The 16,057-nt window shown below is 42.9% G+C and overlaps 1 protein-coding gene across 1 annotated transcript in view; it reads right to left on the bottom strand.

Moving 5' to 3' along the window:
* The window catches only part of igsf9.S (immunoglobulin superfamily member 9 S homeolog), a 57,508-nt gene that overhangs the window by 28,835 nt on the left and 12,616 nt on the right, over positions 1 to 16,057 (bottom strand). The window lies entirely within an intron of this gene.

Here is a 16,057-nt window from a genome sequence, read left to right as displayed (position 1 = left end):
TCCCAACTGCCCATACAGTAAGGAGCCCCTTCCTACGCTGATGGCGATAACTCCATTCCACCCGTCTCAGTGGACTTGTCCTCTTGTCTCCTGCATGTGCAAGGAAAGGACCTGGTCAGTTTAAAAGTCAGAGCCATATGGGTGACTACCCAAAATTATTATAAATGGGGGGGGGGGAGGAATGAAGAATCTGTAACCAATGGGCATCGTAAAAAGGGTAAATCCGTCCCTGCCTGAACCCCCTTGGCTAGAAGTAAATATCTGGACTCCATAAAGGAAGAGATGAAGCAGGGGCTAATGCTCACCGAGAAGCAGATTCAATCACCCTAATTGCCTGTGCTATTATCAGTCGGCTGATCCGATCAGAACAACATTAGCCAAATTTCAATTGGCTCAAAATCTGGGATTCTCACGCGGGCGGATAAGCCTCAGAGGCTTCTACTTGAACTTCTATGGCACTATTAACCCTTCTGCTACGGATTTCCTACTGCTGCTTACTGCATCGGCCTCCTATTGGAAATTACTTACTACTTGTTAGCCGGGTTTAACTCATTTTTATCTGGCCTCAAATGCACAGTGTAATGAAAGAGTGATGCCTTATAATTACATAATCCTATTGGATGGAGACTGTTCTGATGTGCTGGTACCATTGGCTAAGCCTCCCTAAACCAACACCAATGAATTTCCTACAACACACAGGATGGAGTTATTATACATAGAATTGGCCCTGTATTTATCTGCTGTGAGTTCTGGGTATTATACATGGAATTGGCACTGTATTTATCTGCTGTGTGTTCTGGGGTATTATATATGGAATTGGCCCTGTATTTATCTGCTGTGAGTTCTGGGTATTATACATGGAATTGGCACTGTATTTATCTGCTGTGTGTTCTGGGTATTATATATGGAATTGGCACTGTATTTATCTGCTGTGTGTTCTGGGGTATTATACATGGAATTGGCACTGTATTTATCTGCTGTGTGTTCTGGGTATTATACATGGAATTGGCACTGTATTTATCTGCTGTGTGTTCTGGGGTATTATACATGGAATTGGCACTGTATTTATCTGCTGTGTGTTCTGGGGTATTATACATGGAATTGGCACTGTATTTATCTGCTGTGTGTTCTGGGGTATTATATATGGAATTGGCCCTGTATTTATCTGCTGTGAGTTCTGGGTATTATACATGGAATTGGCACTGTATTTATCTGCTGTGAGTTCTGGGTATTATACATGGAATTGGCACTGTATTTATCTGCTGTGTGTTCTGGGGTATTATACATGGAATTGGCACTGTATTTATCTGCTGTGTGTTCTGGGGTATTATACATGGAATTGGCACTGTATTTATCCTGCTGTGTGTTCTGGGGTATTATACATGGAATTGGCCCTGTATTTATCTGCTGTGTGTTCTGGGGTATTATACATGGAATTGGCTCTGTATTTATCTGCTGTGTGTTCTGTGTATTATACATGGAATTGGCACTGTATTTATCCTGCTGTGTGTTCTGGGTATTATACATGGAATTGGCCCTGTATTTGTCTGCTGTGTGTTCTGGGGTATTATACATGGAATTGGCTTTCTATTTACCCTGCCATGTGTTCTGGGGTATTACATGTGGAATTGGCACTGTATTTATCTGCTGTGTGTTCTGGGGTATTATAAATGGAATTGGCACTGTATTTATCTGCTGTGTGTTCTGGGGTATTATACATGGAATTGGCACTGTATTTATCCTGCTGTGTGTTCTGTGTATTATACATGGAATTGGCCCTGTATTTATCTGCTGTGTGTTCTGGGGTATTATACATGGAATTGGCACTGTATTTATCTGCTGTGTGTTCTGGGGTATTATACATGGAATTGGCACTGTATTTATCTGCTGTGTGTTCTGGGGTATTATACATGGAATTGGCCCTGTATTTATCCTGCTGTGGGTTCTGGGGTATTATACATGGAATTGGCACTGTATTTATCTGCTGTGTGTTCTGGGGTATTATACATGAAATTGGCCCTGTATTTATCCTGCTGTGTGTTCTGGGGTATTATACATGGAATTGGCACTGTATTTATCTGCTGTGTGTTCTGGGGTATTATACATGGAATTGGCCCTGTATTTATCCTGCTGTGGGTTCTGGGGTATTATACATGGAATTGGCACTGTATTTATCCTGCTGTGTGTTCTGGGGTATTATACATGAAATTGGCCCTGTATTTATCCTGCTGTGTGTTCTGGGGTATTATACATGGAATTGGCTCTGTATTTATCATGCCAAGTGTTCTGGGGTTTTATTCATGGAATTGGCCCTGTATTTATCTGCTGTGTGTTCTGGGGTATTATACATGGAATTGCCACTGTATTTATCTGCTGTGTGTTCTGGGTATTATACATGGAATTGGTCCTGTATTTATCCTGCTGTGTGTTCTGGGGTATTATACATGGAATTGACACTGTATTTATCTGCTGTGTGTTCTGGGGTATTATACATGGAATTGGCACTGTATTTATCTGCTGTGTGTTCTGGGTATTATACATGAAATTGGCCCTGTATTTATCCTGCTGTGTGTTCTGGGGTATTATACATGGAATTGGCTCTGTATTTATCATGCCAAGTGTTCTGGGGTTTTATTCATGGAATTGGCCCTGTATTTATCTGCTGTGTGTTCTGGGGTATTATACATGGAATTGCCACTGTATTTATCTGCTGTGTGTTCTGGGTATTATACATGGAATTGGGCCTGTATTTATCCTGCTGTGTGTTCTGGGGTATTATACATGGAATTGGCTCTGTATTTATCATGCCAAGTGTTCTGGGGTTTTATTCATGGAATTGGCACTGTATTTATCTGCTGTGTGTTCTGGGGTATTATACATGGAATTGCCACTGTATTTATCTGCTGTGTGTTCTGGGTATTATACATGAAATTGGCCCTGTATTTATTCTGTCAAGTGTTCTGGGGTATTATACGTGGATTTTGCTTTGTATTTACCCCAAAACACAAGCCAGCAGTATGAGCTCATTATCGGTCCGGGATCCAAATAATCAGATCAGCCCAATTTAGGCCATCCCCAAATCAGGCAAATATTGCTGTATCTGACGGCTTCGCCCCATTGCCTATTCCTGTGAAATAACACTGTATGATGGTCTCTATTATCTGTTGTGTATTTTAATATTGGTTATCTAGGAGTGTGGCAGAATGGACACATCCAGTATCCCCTTGCAGCCATCAAGAACTGCAACTCCCATAATGCACAGTGGAATCTGTAGTTCAGCAGTGTGGATCATGGAAGCGCTTGTTCTATGGCTCCTAGTAGCTGTCTTTGTACATTAAATGAGGGGGGGGCTATTTTTCTGACATGCCATCCCTAAACCATGTGTCGCCGTGTTCCAACTCAGCATCATACGGGCAACATTTCAGCCCCTAATCCTTTCATTCATGATTTGCTCCTTTATTTTTCCCCCTGAAAGTAAAATTTCTGTCGTCTCAGCAACACACAAACTGCCTAGCAACGAGCAGTTAAAGCATCACAAAGCGGTGCCTTCTGGGAAAATAAGGGTGGGGAGATCTGATTGGCTGCTATCCGCCCAATAAACAATCATATTCTGTGAAAAGAAAAGCTTGGTGAGAGGAACCGAATAAACGTTCCCCCCTTGTCGAGGCTAGGGGACCCCACTGTAGACTTGCCAGTGACAGGGAACGAGAAACGTGGAAGGATCATTGGGGCAGTCATATCTGGACAGACAGAAAAAATTCAAACACTGTGCAAACCATGGATCCGGCTCATTGGGACACTTTGTTTGGGGCCTAATATTGGTCACCCCTGTGTTGTGGATATACAGGGGTGACCAATATTAGGCCCCAACCAAAGGGCCCCAATGAGCCGGATCCATGGTTTGCACAGTGTTTGAATTTTAAAAATAAATTCCAGTGTTTGATGAGTACATATGGACAACCCACTGGTGGAAGTAGTCTGGGATGGTATAATGAACGAAAGATTGGTGCCATAAAAACATGCATTTGAGTATTTTCAGGCCAAAACAGTTTAGAATAAAACTAATGGCAGGTTAACTGACGGGGTTTGGTCACTTCTCAGCCGGATATTACAGCTCTGCCGTATGGTCGTTTAATTCTCTTCTAGGGTAGAGACACACGCTCTTCTTCGGGGCGACTAATCTCCCCGAACTGCCTCCCATTGGCTAGAATGTAAATCGCCGGCGGGATGGCAATCGGATCGCTTCATTTCCCGTAGTCGAAGACTTTGGAAATCGAAGAGCTCCGAGTGCCATCCCGCCGGCAATTTACATTCTAGCCAATGGGAGGCAGTTCGGGGAGATTAGTTGCCCCGAAGAAGAGGCGATTTATCACTGGAAATTTACATTCTAGTCGCCAGGCGACTAAATCTTCCCGAATCTGAGCGTCTCTTTTAGGGTAGACACACGCTCTTCTTTGGGGTGACTAATCTCCCGTGGGCTAGAATGTAAATCGCCGGCGGGATGGCAATCGGTGCACTTCAATTCCCGAAGTCGCCAACTCCGGAAAACTAAGAGCTCCGAGCAATTTACAGTCTAGCTGGCGGGAGGGACCGGGCGACTAAATCTCCCCGAATCTGAGCGTGTGTCTCTCCACTTACCATCTCTGCCAAAAGGCAGTTCCATCTATCCACTACTTCTTCTGGACCCATCTAGTTCCATCCCCCCCCTCACAAGAAACTTCGGGCAACTTCGGAAAACCAAGAGCTCAGAGTGCCATCCCACCGGCAATTTACATTCTAGTCTGCAGGTGACTAAATCTCCCCAAATCTGAGCGTGTGTCTCTGCCCTTACCGTCTCTTCCAAAAGGCAGTTCCATCTATCCACTACTTCTTCTGGACCCATCTAGTTCCACTGCCCCTCACGAGGAAACTTGGGGCGACTTCGGAAAACGAAGAGCTCAGAGTGCCATCCCACCGGCAATTTACATCCTAGCTGGTGGGAGGCAGTTCAGGGAAATTAGGCGACTAAATCTCCCCGAATCTGAGCGTGTGTCTCTGTCCTTACCGTCTCTACCAAAAGGCAGTTCCATCTATCCACTACTTCTTCTGGACCCATCTAGTTCCACTGCCCCTCACGAGGAAACTTGGGGCGACTTCGGAAAATGAAGAGCTCCGAGTGCCATTCCTCCGGCAATTACATTCTATTTGCGGGCAACTAAATCTCCCCAAATCTGAGCGTGTGTCTTTGCCTTTAACATCTCTACCAAAAGGCAGTTCTATCTATCCACTACTTCTTCTGGACCCAGTATATTTCATCCCCATTCCTGCTCTACAAGTGGAACTTTGCTGATTTCTTTATTGCAGGTGAAACTTCTTGGAGTCATCTCATCAGAAAGGCAAGGGAGGAAGAGGAGGAAGAGGAGGAGGAGGGCAGCAGCAGTAGAGAAGCAGTTTGGGGAGGAGGACAATAGAGAGATAAATAGGATTGATGAGGTTGGAAGAGAGGGGAGGGCATGAAGAGATGAAAGGGAGGGATCAAAAGAAACTGCCGTTATTCAAACTTTCAAAAGACGCTTGGAAGGAATCTGGGCCACTCGCAGCAGCCAAGCCCTTATTAACCCTTTCCAACCAGGAATGAGCAGATGTGGAACGTAAAGGGTTAACGGGCTGGCCTGCAAGCCCATGCCCCCACCGTTGCCCAGGCTGATTTCCTGACTCCTAGTCCTGTTTCTGGAATTTGGATTATTTCCACCTGCTGTGAACTTTGTCCTGTTTCTGCCCCACTCCGACCTCTGGACCAGGGTTGGCAGTTTTCCAGCCAAATTGGTCGGGTTGTGAAAGTACAAATTAGCCAAGGTACGGATTTGGGCTACATCATGGGACTTTGGCTGGTTTGTACTTTAGGAACCGGCCACAGTTTTTTTCTTGCCCTAATGTGCTGAGCCTGCGTCTCCCAATGCATGTTGGGTAATGTTGTTTTTGTTTAACAATTTGCCAACTACCAAGTTTAATGTAAGACTACAATACCCAGCATGCAATGGGACTGACTTGTGTAGAAGTCGGGAGCTACCAGATTTTTCCGCATACCTCCCAACTGTCCCGTTTTTAGAAGGACAGTCCCTCTTTTGACAGCTCAACCTGAAGTCCCTGGTTTGTACTGGAAAGTCCCGATTTTCTGTGCACTGAACAAAGAAAAAGAAACAAAGTTTCTAACTTAATTGGCTTTTGGCAGAGAGCCCAGAACAGCCACAGCTGCAGATAAGATACTGTTGTAACAATTTTGAGATAAGCAAAGAAGTAATTGTAACAATATAAGATAACAGGTCCCTTGGGAAAAGTTAGACTCACAGCTTAAAGGGCAATTCACCTTCATTAGCAAAACCTTAGTAACTGAAAAAAACCACAGAAATATGTTCAAACTTTCATAACCTGACAAATTTTGTAAAATGAACATGGTAATTAGTGGGGTGTGGCCACAAAAATGGGTGTGATCAAAAAAATGCTGCACTGCAACTTTTTTGTCCCTCTTTTTATGTTGGGAGGTATGCTCTAATAATTCTCACATTTTCCCGTGATTTTCCTCAATTTCAGACAATTTTGGGTCAAAAATCGGCTGGCCACCAAAATCTCTAGCATTTGACCTGTTTTACCGATATTTATGGTAATTGTATATGTATTAGGGCCTTATGGTCGACCCAACCCGAACCCCGCAGCTCACAACCCAAACCGCAACCTGCATATTTACCCTCTTTGATCCGCTACCTGACCCAGACCCGCAACTGCCTTATCTGTAACTGCCCCGCAACCAGAAGTGACGTCATCATGGGCAGGGAGAAATTTTGTAAAAATTTAAAAGGAGTAAAATATAGACAATATCACATGAGATAAGAAATTTAGATGAGACCTCATCTATACCCGACCCTGCTCTGGACTTGATTGCCTTCCTACTGACAAGACAAGATGTCGGATAATGATTCTTTCCGCTCTCTTTACTTTGCTGTCCCTTGGATCTCTGCTGGTACTGATGCATAAGGTTGCTAAGCTTACTGACCATAGCAACCAGGAATTCGTTACAGAAAACACTATGGCAGCTCCAGACAAATAAATAAGGTTTTCCTGTGCAGATAAACCAATTCCCATAGTCCTAGTTAGCATTTATGGGAGTAAAGTGAGAGCAAACCTGCTTATTATTTGGGTATAATGCAGAAGGAAGCCTCTCCGGGGAGGGGATGAGGAGGGGGAAGCGAAGGACATTGTGTCCTCCTTGGGAATTTTATGGCTTTGGCTATTGACATAGTTAAATCTCTTATTCTTTTTATAGTGGTCTAACAAAGGAGGAGTATTTATTGGAGGCCATAAAGGCTGGCCGGGAGGGAGGGTGGAACACATTGTACTGATGCACAGGAGAAAAGCCACCATTAGTTTTTAATGAATCTCCGTCTCCTAGTTCTGCGCCCTATAAACATAACTCCTTCCAATCATCCGCCGCACTGGCCAAGGCAATGGTTCTAGTTTTCTATTGGGTCGGGCAAAGACAAAGCAGGCTGAGTATGGGTGGAAAAGCTGGTGCAGTTGTTGCACCTATAGAGGCGCTACTTCCACAGCCCTATATTTGGGAAGCACCCTTCCTACAAACAGAGCACTTGGCGAGCACCCGATCACTTTGGGAGAGGGACACTTGAATGGACCAAGAGAGCTTGCAATCTAGAGGTAACAATGGGATTTCCTTTCCCAGGGCTACGACTGTTCCCCGTAGAGGAGCTTGCAATCTACTGCGGCTTTTAAGGGAGTTACCGTAGGTCAATGGGGGGTCCCTCAGACAATTAGTGTCTCTGCTCACCAATATCACGCTCAACAGCTTCCATTTTCTTACTCCAGTGAATACGCACAATACCAACCCCGCTCGCTGAATTGTGACTTTGTAAAATGCTACTCTGTGTCCCGTCTCCCAACTCACCCCCACCCTACCCTTCCTTCCTTCCACCGGCCCAACCCCACAGAAGTGAGCTAATCTGCCCCCCCCCTCCCCGCACTCCTGTTCCACCTGGTAACTATGGCGACGAAATTTAAATCCCAGCATTTTACACAATGCCAGGCTATGGCCACGGAGCGCTCGCCTCAATTCGCCCAATAGATGCTCCACTTGTCACATGGACGTGCAACGGCTTCTCCTTTCTTCTCTGGGATTGAAAATAAACAAGCTTGTTGCTAGGGGGAGCGCAGTTTGATATTAAATAGCAAAGGGGGCGGAGAATATAAAACAAGGTGGGGCACAATCAGCCATGGAGCCAAAGGAAGACACTCAATGGAGAAACAGCTCAAACCTCAGCACTCTGTATGTACCATCAGAAAAGTTGAGGAGCCGTTTATTGAGATAAAAAAAACTGGTGTTTTTTAAGCCAAAACGCCCTCCAGCAAGGAAAATGGGCTCCTGAGCAGCCAGACCTCCAATTCACTGAGGCTAACTTACTAACACGGGCATTACTGCTAGGGTTGCCACCTGGCCAGTATTTTACCCGCCTGACCAGTAAAAATGATGCTTGACCCCAAGGTTATTAAAGGGGTTGTTCACCTTTAAATTAACTGTTGGTATGATGAAGAGAGTGATATTCTGAGACAATTTGCAATCGGGTTTCATTTTTTATTATTTGTGGTTTTTGAGTTATTTAGCTTTTTATTCAGCGGCTCTCCAGTTTCAGCCATCTGGTTGCTAAGGTTCAAATTCCCCTAGCAACCATGCCTTGATATGAATTAGAGACAGGAATATGAATAGGAGGGGGCTGAATAGAAAGAGGAGTAATAAAAAGTTGCAATAAGAATACATTTGTAGCCTTACAGAACATTTGTTTCTTAGATGGGGGTCAGTGAAAACTGGAAAGACTCAGAAAAAAAAAAGGCAAATAATTCAGAAACTATAAAAAAATAAATAATGGATACCAATTGAAAAGTTTCTTAGAATTGGTCATTCTGTAACATACTGACTTTAATAGGGAAAATATCTAAATATATAGGATAAATATGGTATTTTTTTTCCAAAAAAGGTGGCAACCCTACTTACTAGTGATGTGCAAGTCGGGCTTTTCTTTTAGTATGATGTAAAGAGGGATATTCTGAGACAATTTGCAATTGGTTTTAATTTTTTTTTATTATTTAAGGTTTTTGAGTTATTTGGCTTTTTATTCGGCAGCTCTTGTTGCAAGGGTCCCATTTACCATAGCAACCATGCACTGGTTTGATTAAGAGACTGGAATATGAATAGGAGAGGCCTGAATAGAAAGAGGAGTAATAAAAAGTAGCAATAACAATTAATGTGTAGCGTTACAGAGTATTTGCTTTATAGAAGGGGTCAGCGACGCCTATTTGAAAGAGTCAGAAGGCCAATAACTATAAAGCTATAAAAATAAACAATGAAGACCAATTGAAAAGTTGCTTAAAATTGGCCTACTAAAAGTTACCTTAAAGGTGAACCACCCCTTTAAGTCAGGTAAGTATGGTGCCAGTAGGGTTGCCACCTGGCCAGTGTTTTACCGGCCGGACCGGTAAAAAATGATACTTGACCCAAATGTTATCAATAGGAAAAACATCTAAATATAAAGGAAGGCCGGGATTTTTTTTCCATAAAAGGTGACAACCCTAGGTGCCAGCCAAGGAGAAAATCATCTAGATATCAATGGGCAGGTTGGATTTTTGATGTATGACCAGATTTGGTCTCTGGAATTCTGGAGAAAAGGCCCCAGAGAAGCTGCTGGATGTGTTTCCCACATTATAACTCTGTGATGTTCTATTTTCCCCCCACATAAGCCAGGCTCCGCCCACTGTGTTTCTCCACAGAGGCCGCCATTTTGCACCTGTCACTGTGAAACTCCTTATACTTTCCCTCATGGAACGTAACTATGGAACTGGGGGCGGACACTGTGACTGAAGGAATGTTACAAAAATGCTTTTAATATCCAGTCAGCAGGAAAGGCCAGAATACACTCACATTTAATATATATATAGTCCTGTGTATTTAATGACACCTCCCTGTGGGACAGCGCAACTCCTTTATTAAGCAGGGTACAAAAGAGGAGTGGGGGAGGGGAGTGATGTCAGGGAGTTGCTACTAACAGGGATTCCTTTCATGTGGGCCCTTTACAAAACTACTCCTACATGGAGTTGCAATATACTGGAAGCTCTGGGGGCAAAGCTTATCGTGGTCCTTCCAGTGCCTGACATTGATTATAAGGGTATATCAATATGGCAGCTCCTACCCCCTGCTGACGCTACTTGGTCCACACATCACCTCCTGACAGTTTGCTCTCTGCCACCTGCCTACCCCTCGTCCCAACAGCGCCTTGAGGTGCCAGCAGGCCCGGACTGGCAATCTGTGGGTTCTGGCAAATGCCAGAGGGGCTGCTGTATGGTTCCATAGAAAGTTACTATAGAGTGGGCTGGTAGGGGGCTGTTTGGGCCTCTTTGTACTTGGAATGGCAGGGCCTATTTTGACTCCCAGTCCAGGCCTGGGTGCCAGGTGCAATTAAGTGCTAGTGGCTGGGTCCTAAGAGGTGCAGTTTTTCTTGCACTTGCCCGTGGGATAAGTAAATAGGCCAGTGGTTGTAGAGGTTTACTGACCCTTTACATGGAATTGGGATATGAAATCTCTGTATCCAAACAGACTAATCAGCACACACACACGTGAGATAAGTGCAATTTCTGTACAGTTCATATGTTTGCTTTGCAGTCCCCTGACCCCATACACATCCCTGACCCCATACACATCCCTGACCCCATACACATCCCTGACCCCATACACATCCCTGACCCCATACACATCCCTGCGGGAACCTGGTTAGTAACTGACCGTTGGATTGATCACTGACAGTTTGGGGCCCCACTCCCTTGGCGAGGAAAAGAATAGGAGCCTTTGTGTTCAGGAGACCTTGTTCCACAGACACTGCCCCCGTCCCACAGAACAGAACTCTACATTCTCTCATTGCTGAGACTTCTGAGCCTGGAAACAATCCCTTTCATTTGTGCCCCCCTCCCCATTACCCCCGGGGGTGACAGGAGCATCAGTGAGTGAGAGATATTCCCTGGCGCTGCCCCTCTACACTCATTTCTTCACTAACTGGAGGCTGATCCATAGGAGCTACTCATGCGTGAACATCACACACTGCACTCCCCACTAATTAGACTTCTTAGCAATTATTCACTACTCGCAGCTTGTACTCCACGTGGTGTAGGCCTTGTGGTGCCCTCAATGATTTCATTATAGAAACCCATGCCCACGGGGGGGGGGGGGGTACAACACTGCTGTTCCTCACTGGCACTTTGCTTTTAAACTCAAGTGGGAAACTTGCATTTTGAAATTGTTCCATTATAACACAGTGATAATAATATGAGTGCAGAAATTAATGTCATCTTATATCCTTATCATTTAAAGTAGGGGGTACATTATCCCTTATAATACGAGTGATACTCAGAGTTCCCTGTATAACTCAGCCTGCAGCCTTGTGCCTTTATATGGTCACAGAACAACCCCTCAGTGACTTCTAATATCCTTATCATTTACAGTAGGGGGTACATTATCCCTTATAATACATGAGTGATACTCCGAGTTCCCTGTATAACTCAGCCTGCAGCCTTGTGCCTTTATATGGTCACAGAACAACCCCTCAGTGACTTCTAATATCCTTATCATTTACAGTAGGGGGTACATTATCCCTTATAATACATGAGTGATACTCAGAGTTCCCTGTATAACTCAGCCTGCAGCCTTGTGTCTTTAAATGGTCACAGAACAACCCCTCAGTGACTTCTAATATCCTTATCATTTACAGTAGGGGGTACATTATCCCTTATAATACATGAGTGATACTCAGAGTTCCCTGTATAAAACAGCCTGCAGCCTTGTGCCTTTATATGGTCACAGAACAACCCCTCAGTGACTTCTAATATCCTTATCATTTACAGTAGGGGGTACATTATCCCTTATAATACATGAGTGATACTCAGAGTTCCCTGTATAACTCAGCCTGCAGCCTTGTGTCTTTATATGGTCACAGAACAACCCCTCAGTGACTTCTAATATCCTTATCATTTACAGTAGGGGGTACATTATCCCTTATAATACATGAGCGATACTCAGAGTTCCCTGTATAATGCAGCCTGCAGCCTTGTGCCTTTATATGGTCACAGAACAACCCCTCAGTGACTTCTAATATCCTTATCATTTACAGTAGGGGGTACATTATCCCTTATAATACATGAGTGATACTCAGAGTTCCCTGTATAACTCAGCCTGCAGCCTTGTGCCTTTATATGGTCACAGAACCCATCAGTGACTTCTAATATCCTTATAATTTACAATAGGGGGTACATTATCCCTTATAATACATGAGTGATACTCAGAGTTCCCTGTATAATGCAGCCTGCAGCCTTGTGCCTTTATATGGTCACAGAACAACCCCTCAGTGACTGCTAATATCCTTATCATTTACAGCAGGGGGTACATTATCCCTTATAATACATGAGTGATACTCAGAGTTCCCTGTATAACTCAGCCTGTAGCCTTGTGCCTTTATATTGTCACAGAACAACCCCTCAGTGACTTCTAATATCCTTATCATTTACAGTAGGGGGTACATTATCCCTTATAATACATGAGTGATACTCAGAGTTCCCTGTATAACTCAGCCTGCAGCCTTGTGCCTTTATATGGTCACAGAACAACCCCTCAGTGACTTCTAATATCCTTATCATTTACAGTAGGGGGTACATTATCCCTTATAATACATGGCCTGGATAACGGTATAATTATCAGTATATCCATGATGAATGCAGATAACCCGGAGCAGACAGAGGTCAGATTCTGATAGGACAGAGATAATTAAGGGCCACTGAGGAAGACAATGCACTAGTGTATGTTTCCATTCAGAGGCAGATTATTGGTATAATAGTCCCAGTCGGTATCCTCATGCCTCAGCACTCACAATATACTAACCAGGTCTGACAGGCAAAATAAACTGCTAATCTTTGGGTTCAGAACAGCAGACTGGTCCCTTTCCGGACAGGATCACCCAAGCCCTGACAGCAGCACATTGAGCTGATCCAATCGTTTGAGCCCCGGGCAACAAACACATCTCAGCAGTTGCACATGCAGTCCTTGTGCCAGACAGACAGACCCTATTTTTCTGGGACTCATAGTCCAGGGCGCCTATCAGTAATCTTGAGGCCGATGTTAATAAGTTAGCAGGGCCCTTCCCCATTGGGGCCCCAATTATTCGCCTGATGGTCATATAGTTCCCTCAGTGGTGGGCCCTGGCAATAAATAAAATCGGACCCCAAATAAAAAAATATACCTCCGACATACATGGTCACATCCCAGTGCACTGCCACTTAGCAACTGCCACTTAGCAACTGCCACTTAGCAACTGCCACTTAGCACCAGGTCATTTTCACTGCACCTGCTCAGAAATCCTCAAGCCTTTTGGTACTGGGTGATTAAGAAATGTTAAAATCCAGCTGATAGGCTGGGCAGTTACACTGCTGCACTTTTTATACATTTTACTGCTATTTATTTTTATATAGCATTATTATTTTTTACTTTTTGGATTCAGTGCACTGGCCTCCTGGGTCAAAGCACAGATCTGGGGGGTTATTAGGCTCCTCCCCCCTAAACACTGGCCCTATGATGGCGCACCCTGATGTTGGGGGCTTCTTCAGAGGTCCACTGGTTATCCTGCCCCCTTATAAGCCTTTAGGCTGGAGGGGAATGGACCCTTGCCCCCCCCATCTGTGCCTTTTGTGCAGGGGGGGGGAGAGGTCAGCGATTAAGGGGCACTCCTAGCCTTGACGAAGGGCAGTCTGAAGACTCTGGATCTTTGTGCGCCTTTTGGCCAGGGACCCAGGAGTTTTTACCACAAAGACCCCTTTGAACTTTTATTTGCACTTTTTTGCACTAGGTGAAAAATAAAGAAAAAAAATCAACTTTGTACCCTGTGTAAGCCAGCAGCCAATAACAACCAGTGTATGTACCTTTAAGTGCTTGTTAATAGAAGGAGTAAAATCACACGTGTTCCACGTCCCAGTGACATCGATACTACCTGCTCTGCACTTATTACTGGAAACTCCAGTCCTTTGTGTGTAAGGAGTCAATTGCAATGAACCAGGACACTCGTCCCTTCTCTGCTACTCACCTGTCTGCTCATTATATATCATATTATATTGTTCATCATATTATCTGCTCATTATATATCATATTATATTGCTCATCATATCATCTGCTCATTATATATCATATTACATATTATCTGCTCGTTATATATCATATTGCTCATCATATTATCTGCTCATTATATATCATATTATATTGCTCATCATATTATCTGCTCATTATATATTATATTATATTGCTCATTATATTATCTGCTCATTATATATCATATTATATTGCTCATCATATTATCTGCTCATTATATATCATATTATATTGCTCATCATATTATCTGCTCATTATATATCATATTATATTGCTCATCATATTATCGGCTCATTATATATCATATTATATTGCTCATCATATTATCTGCTCATTATATATCATATTATATTGCTCATCATATTATCGGCTCATTATATATCATATTATATTGCTCATTATATTATCTGCTCATTATATATCATATTATATTGCTCATCATATTATCTGCTCATTATATATCATATTATATTGCTCATCATATTATCTGCTCATTATATATCATATTATATTGCTCATCATATTATCGGCTCATTATATATCATATTATATTGCTCATCATATTATCTGCTCATTATATATCATATTATATTGCTCATCATATTATCTGCTCATTATATATCATATTATATTGCTCATCATATTATCTGCTCATTATATATTATATTATATTGCTCATCATATTATCTGCTCATTATATATCATATTATATTACTCATTACCTGTCTGCTCATTATATAGTATATCATATTATACTGCTCATCATATTACCTGCTCATTATATATAATATTATATTGCTCATCATATAATTTGCTCATTATATAGTATATCATATTATATTGCTCATCATATTATCTGCTCATTATATATAATATTATATTGCTTATCATATTATCTGCTCATTATATATAATATTATATTGCTCATCATATTATCTACTCAGTATATATTATATTGCTCATCATATCTGCTCATTGTATATAATATTGCTCATCATATTATCCGTTCATTATATATCATATCATATTGCTCATCATATTATCTGCTCATTATATATCATATTATATATTGACGAGAATCTGACACCGATCAGTAGAACAAGGGAACAATTGGCTACACCAGCTCTCAGGTTAGGGGGGAACCCGATACCCAAATCTACTCTTTGGCTGAATGAATGGATTGTCTGTAGAGGGCAAGTCAGGCCAGCGATGACTGAACTACAATTCCCATCTTTCTCTGCCATCCAGTGTCATTGATTAGTACCAGCACTGCCAATGTATATATCTGTCTGAGTGAAACCACATGGCAGCTCCAGTCCGTATGTTTAAAGACAAATATACAGAGGAGGAATGTTCTGGGCAGACAATAAAGCAATGAAAACAATGGCAGCAATGACACACCCTGGCCCAATTTAATTTGCCATCAGCCATACGGGCAGTTGAGAAGAAGACAATGGGCGGCCAGTCTTCCACACACTGTAAACTCTTTTCTTCCATCTGTTCTCAAGTGTGATTAATCCCGTCTGACAACCCCCCCCCCTTAAACTTGAACAGAGGACCCCTGGCTAAACCCCGTGCAATTTATGAATCCAACAGGGTCTCGCCACTAACCCGCTTTCTGCAGGGGCCACGTCTAGGAACTCCCCAAAAAAATCACCCCCTTCCCATTCATTCATCATCTTGGGTGCACTTACCTGACAGGTGAGTACACTGCCATATAAATGAATGGAGGGGGGTGATTTTGAGTATTTTGTCCCCATGCCTAGAGTCACTAATCATTTTGGGGACAGAACTACCCCATGAGCCGCTGCCCAAATTATTGTAATTGCCATTGGTCTT

The sequence above is a fragment of the Xenopus laevis genome, chromosome 8S (genome assembly GCF_017654675.1).
Source record: "Xenopus laevis strain J_2021 chromosome 8S, Xenopus_laevis_v10.1, whole genome shotgun sequence".
In the NCBI taxonomy this organism is placed as follows: Eukaryota; Metazoa; Chordata; class Amphibia; order Anura; family Pipidae; genus Xenopus; species Xenopus laevis.
The sequence above is the reverse complement of the archived record's forward strand: the minus strand, read 5'-3'. Positions and strand labels throughout refer to the sequence as shown.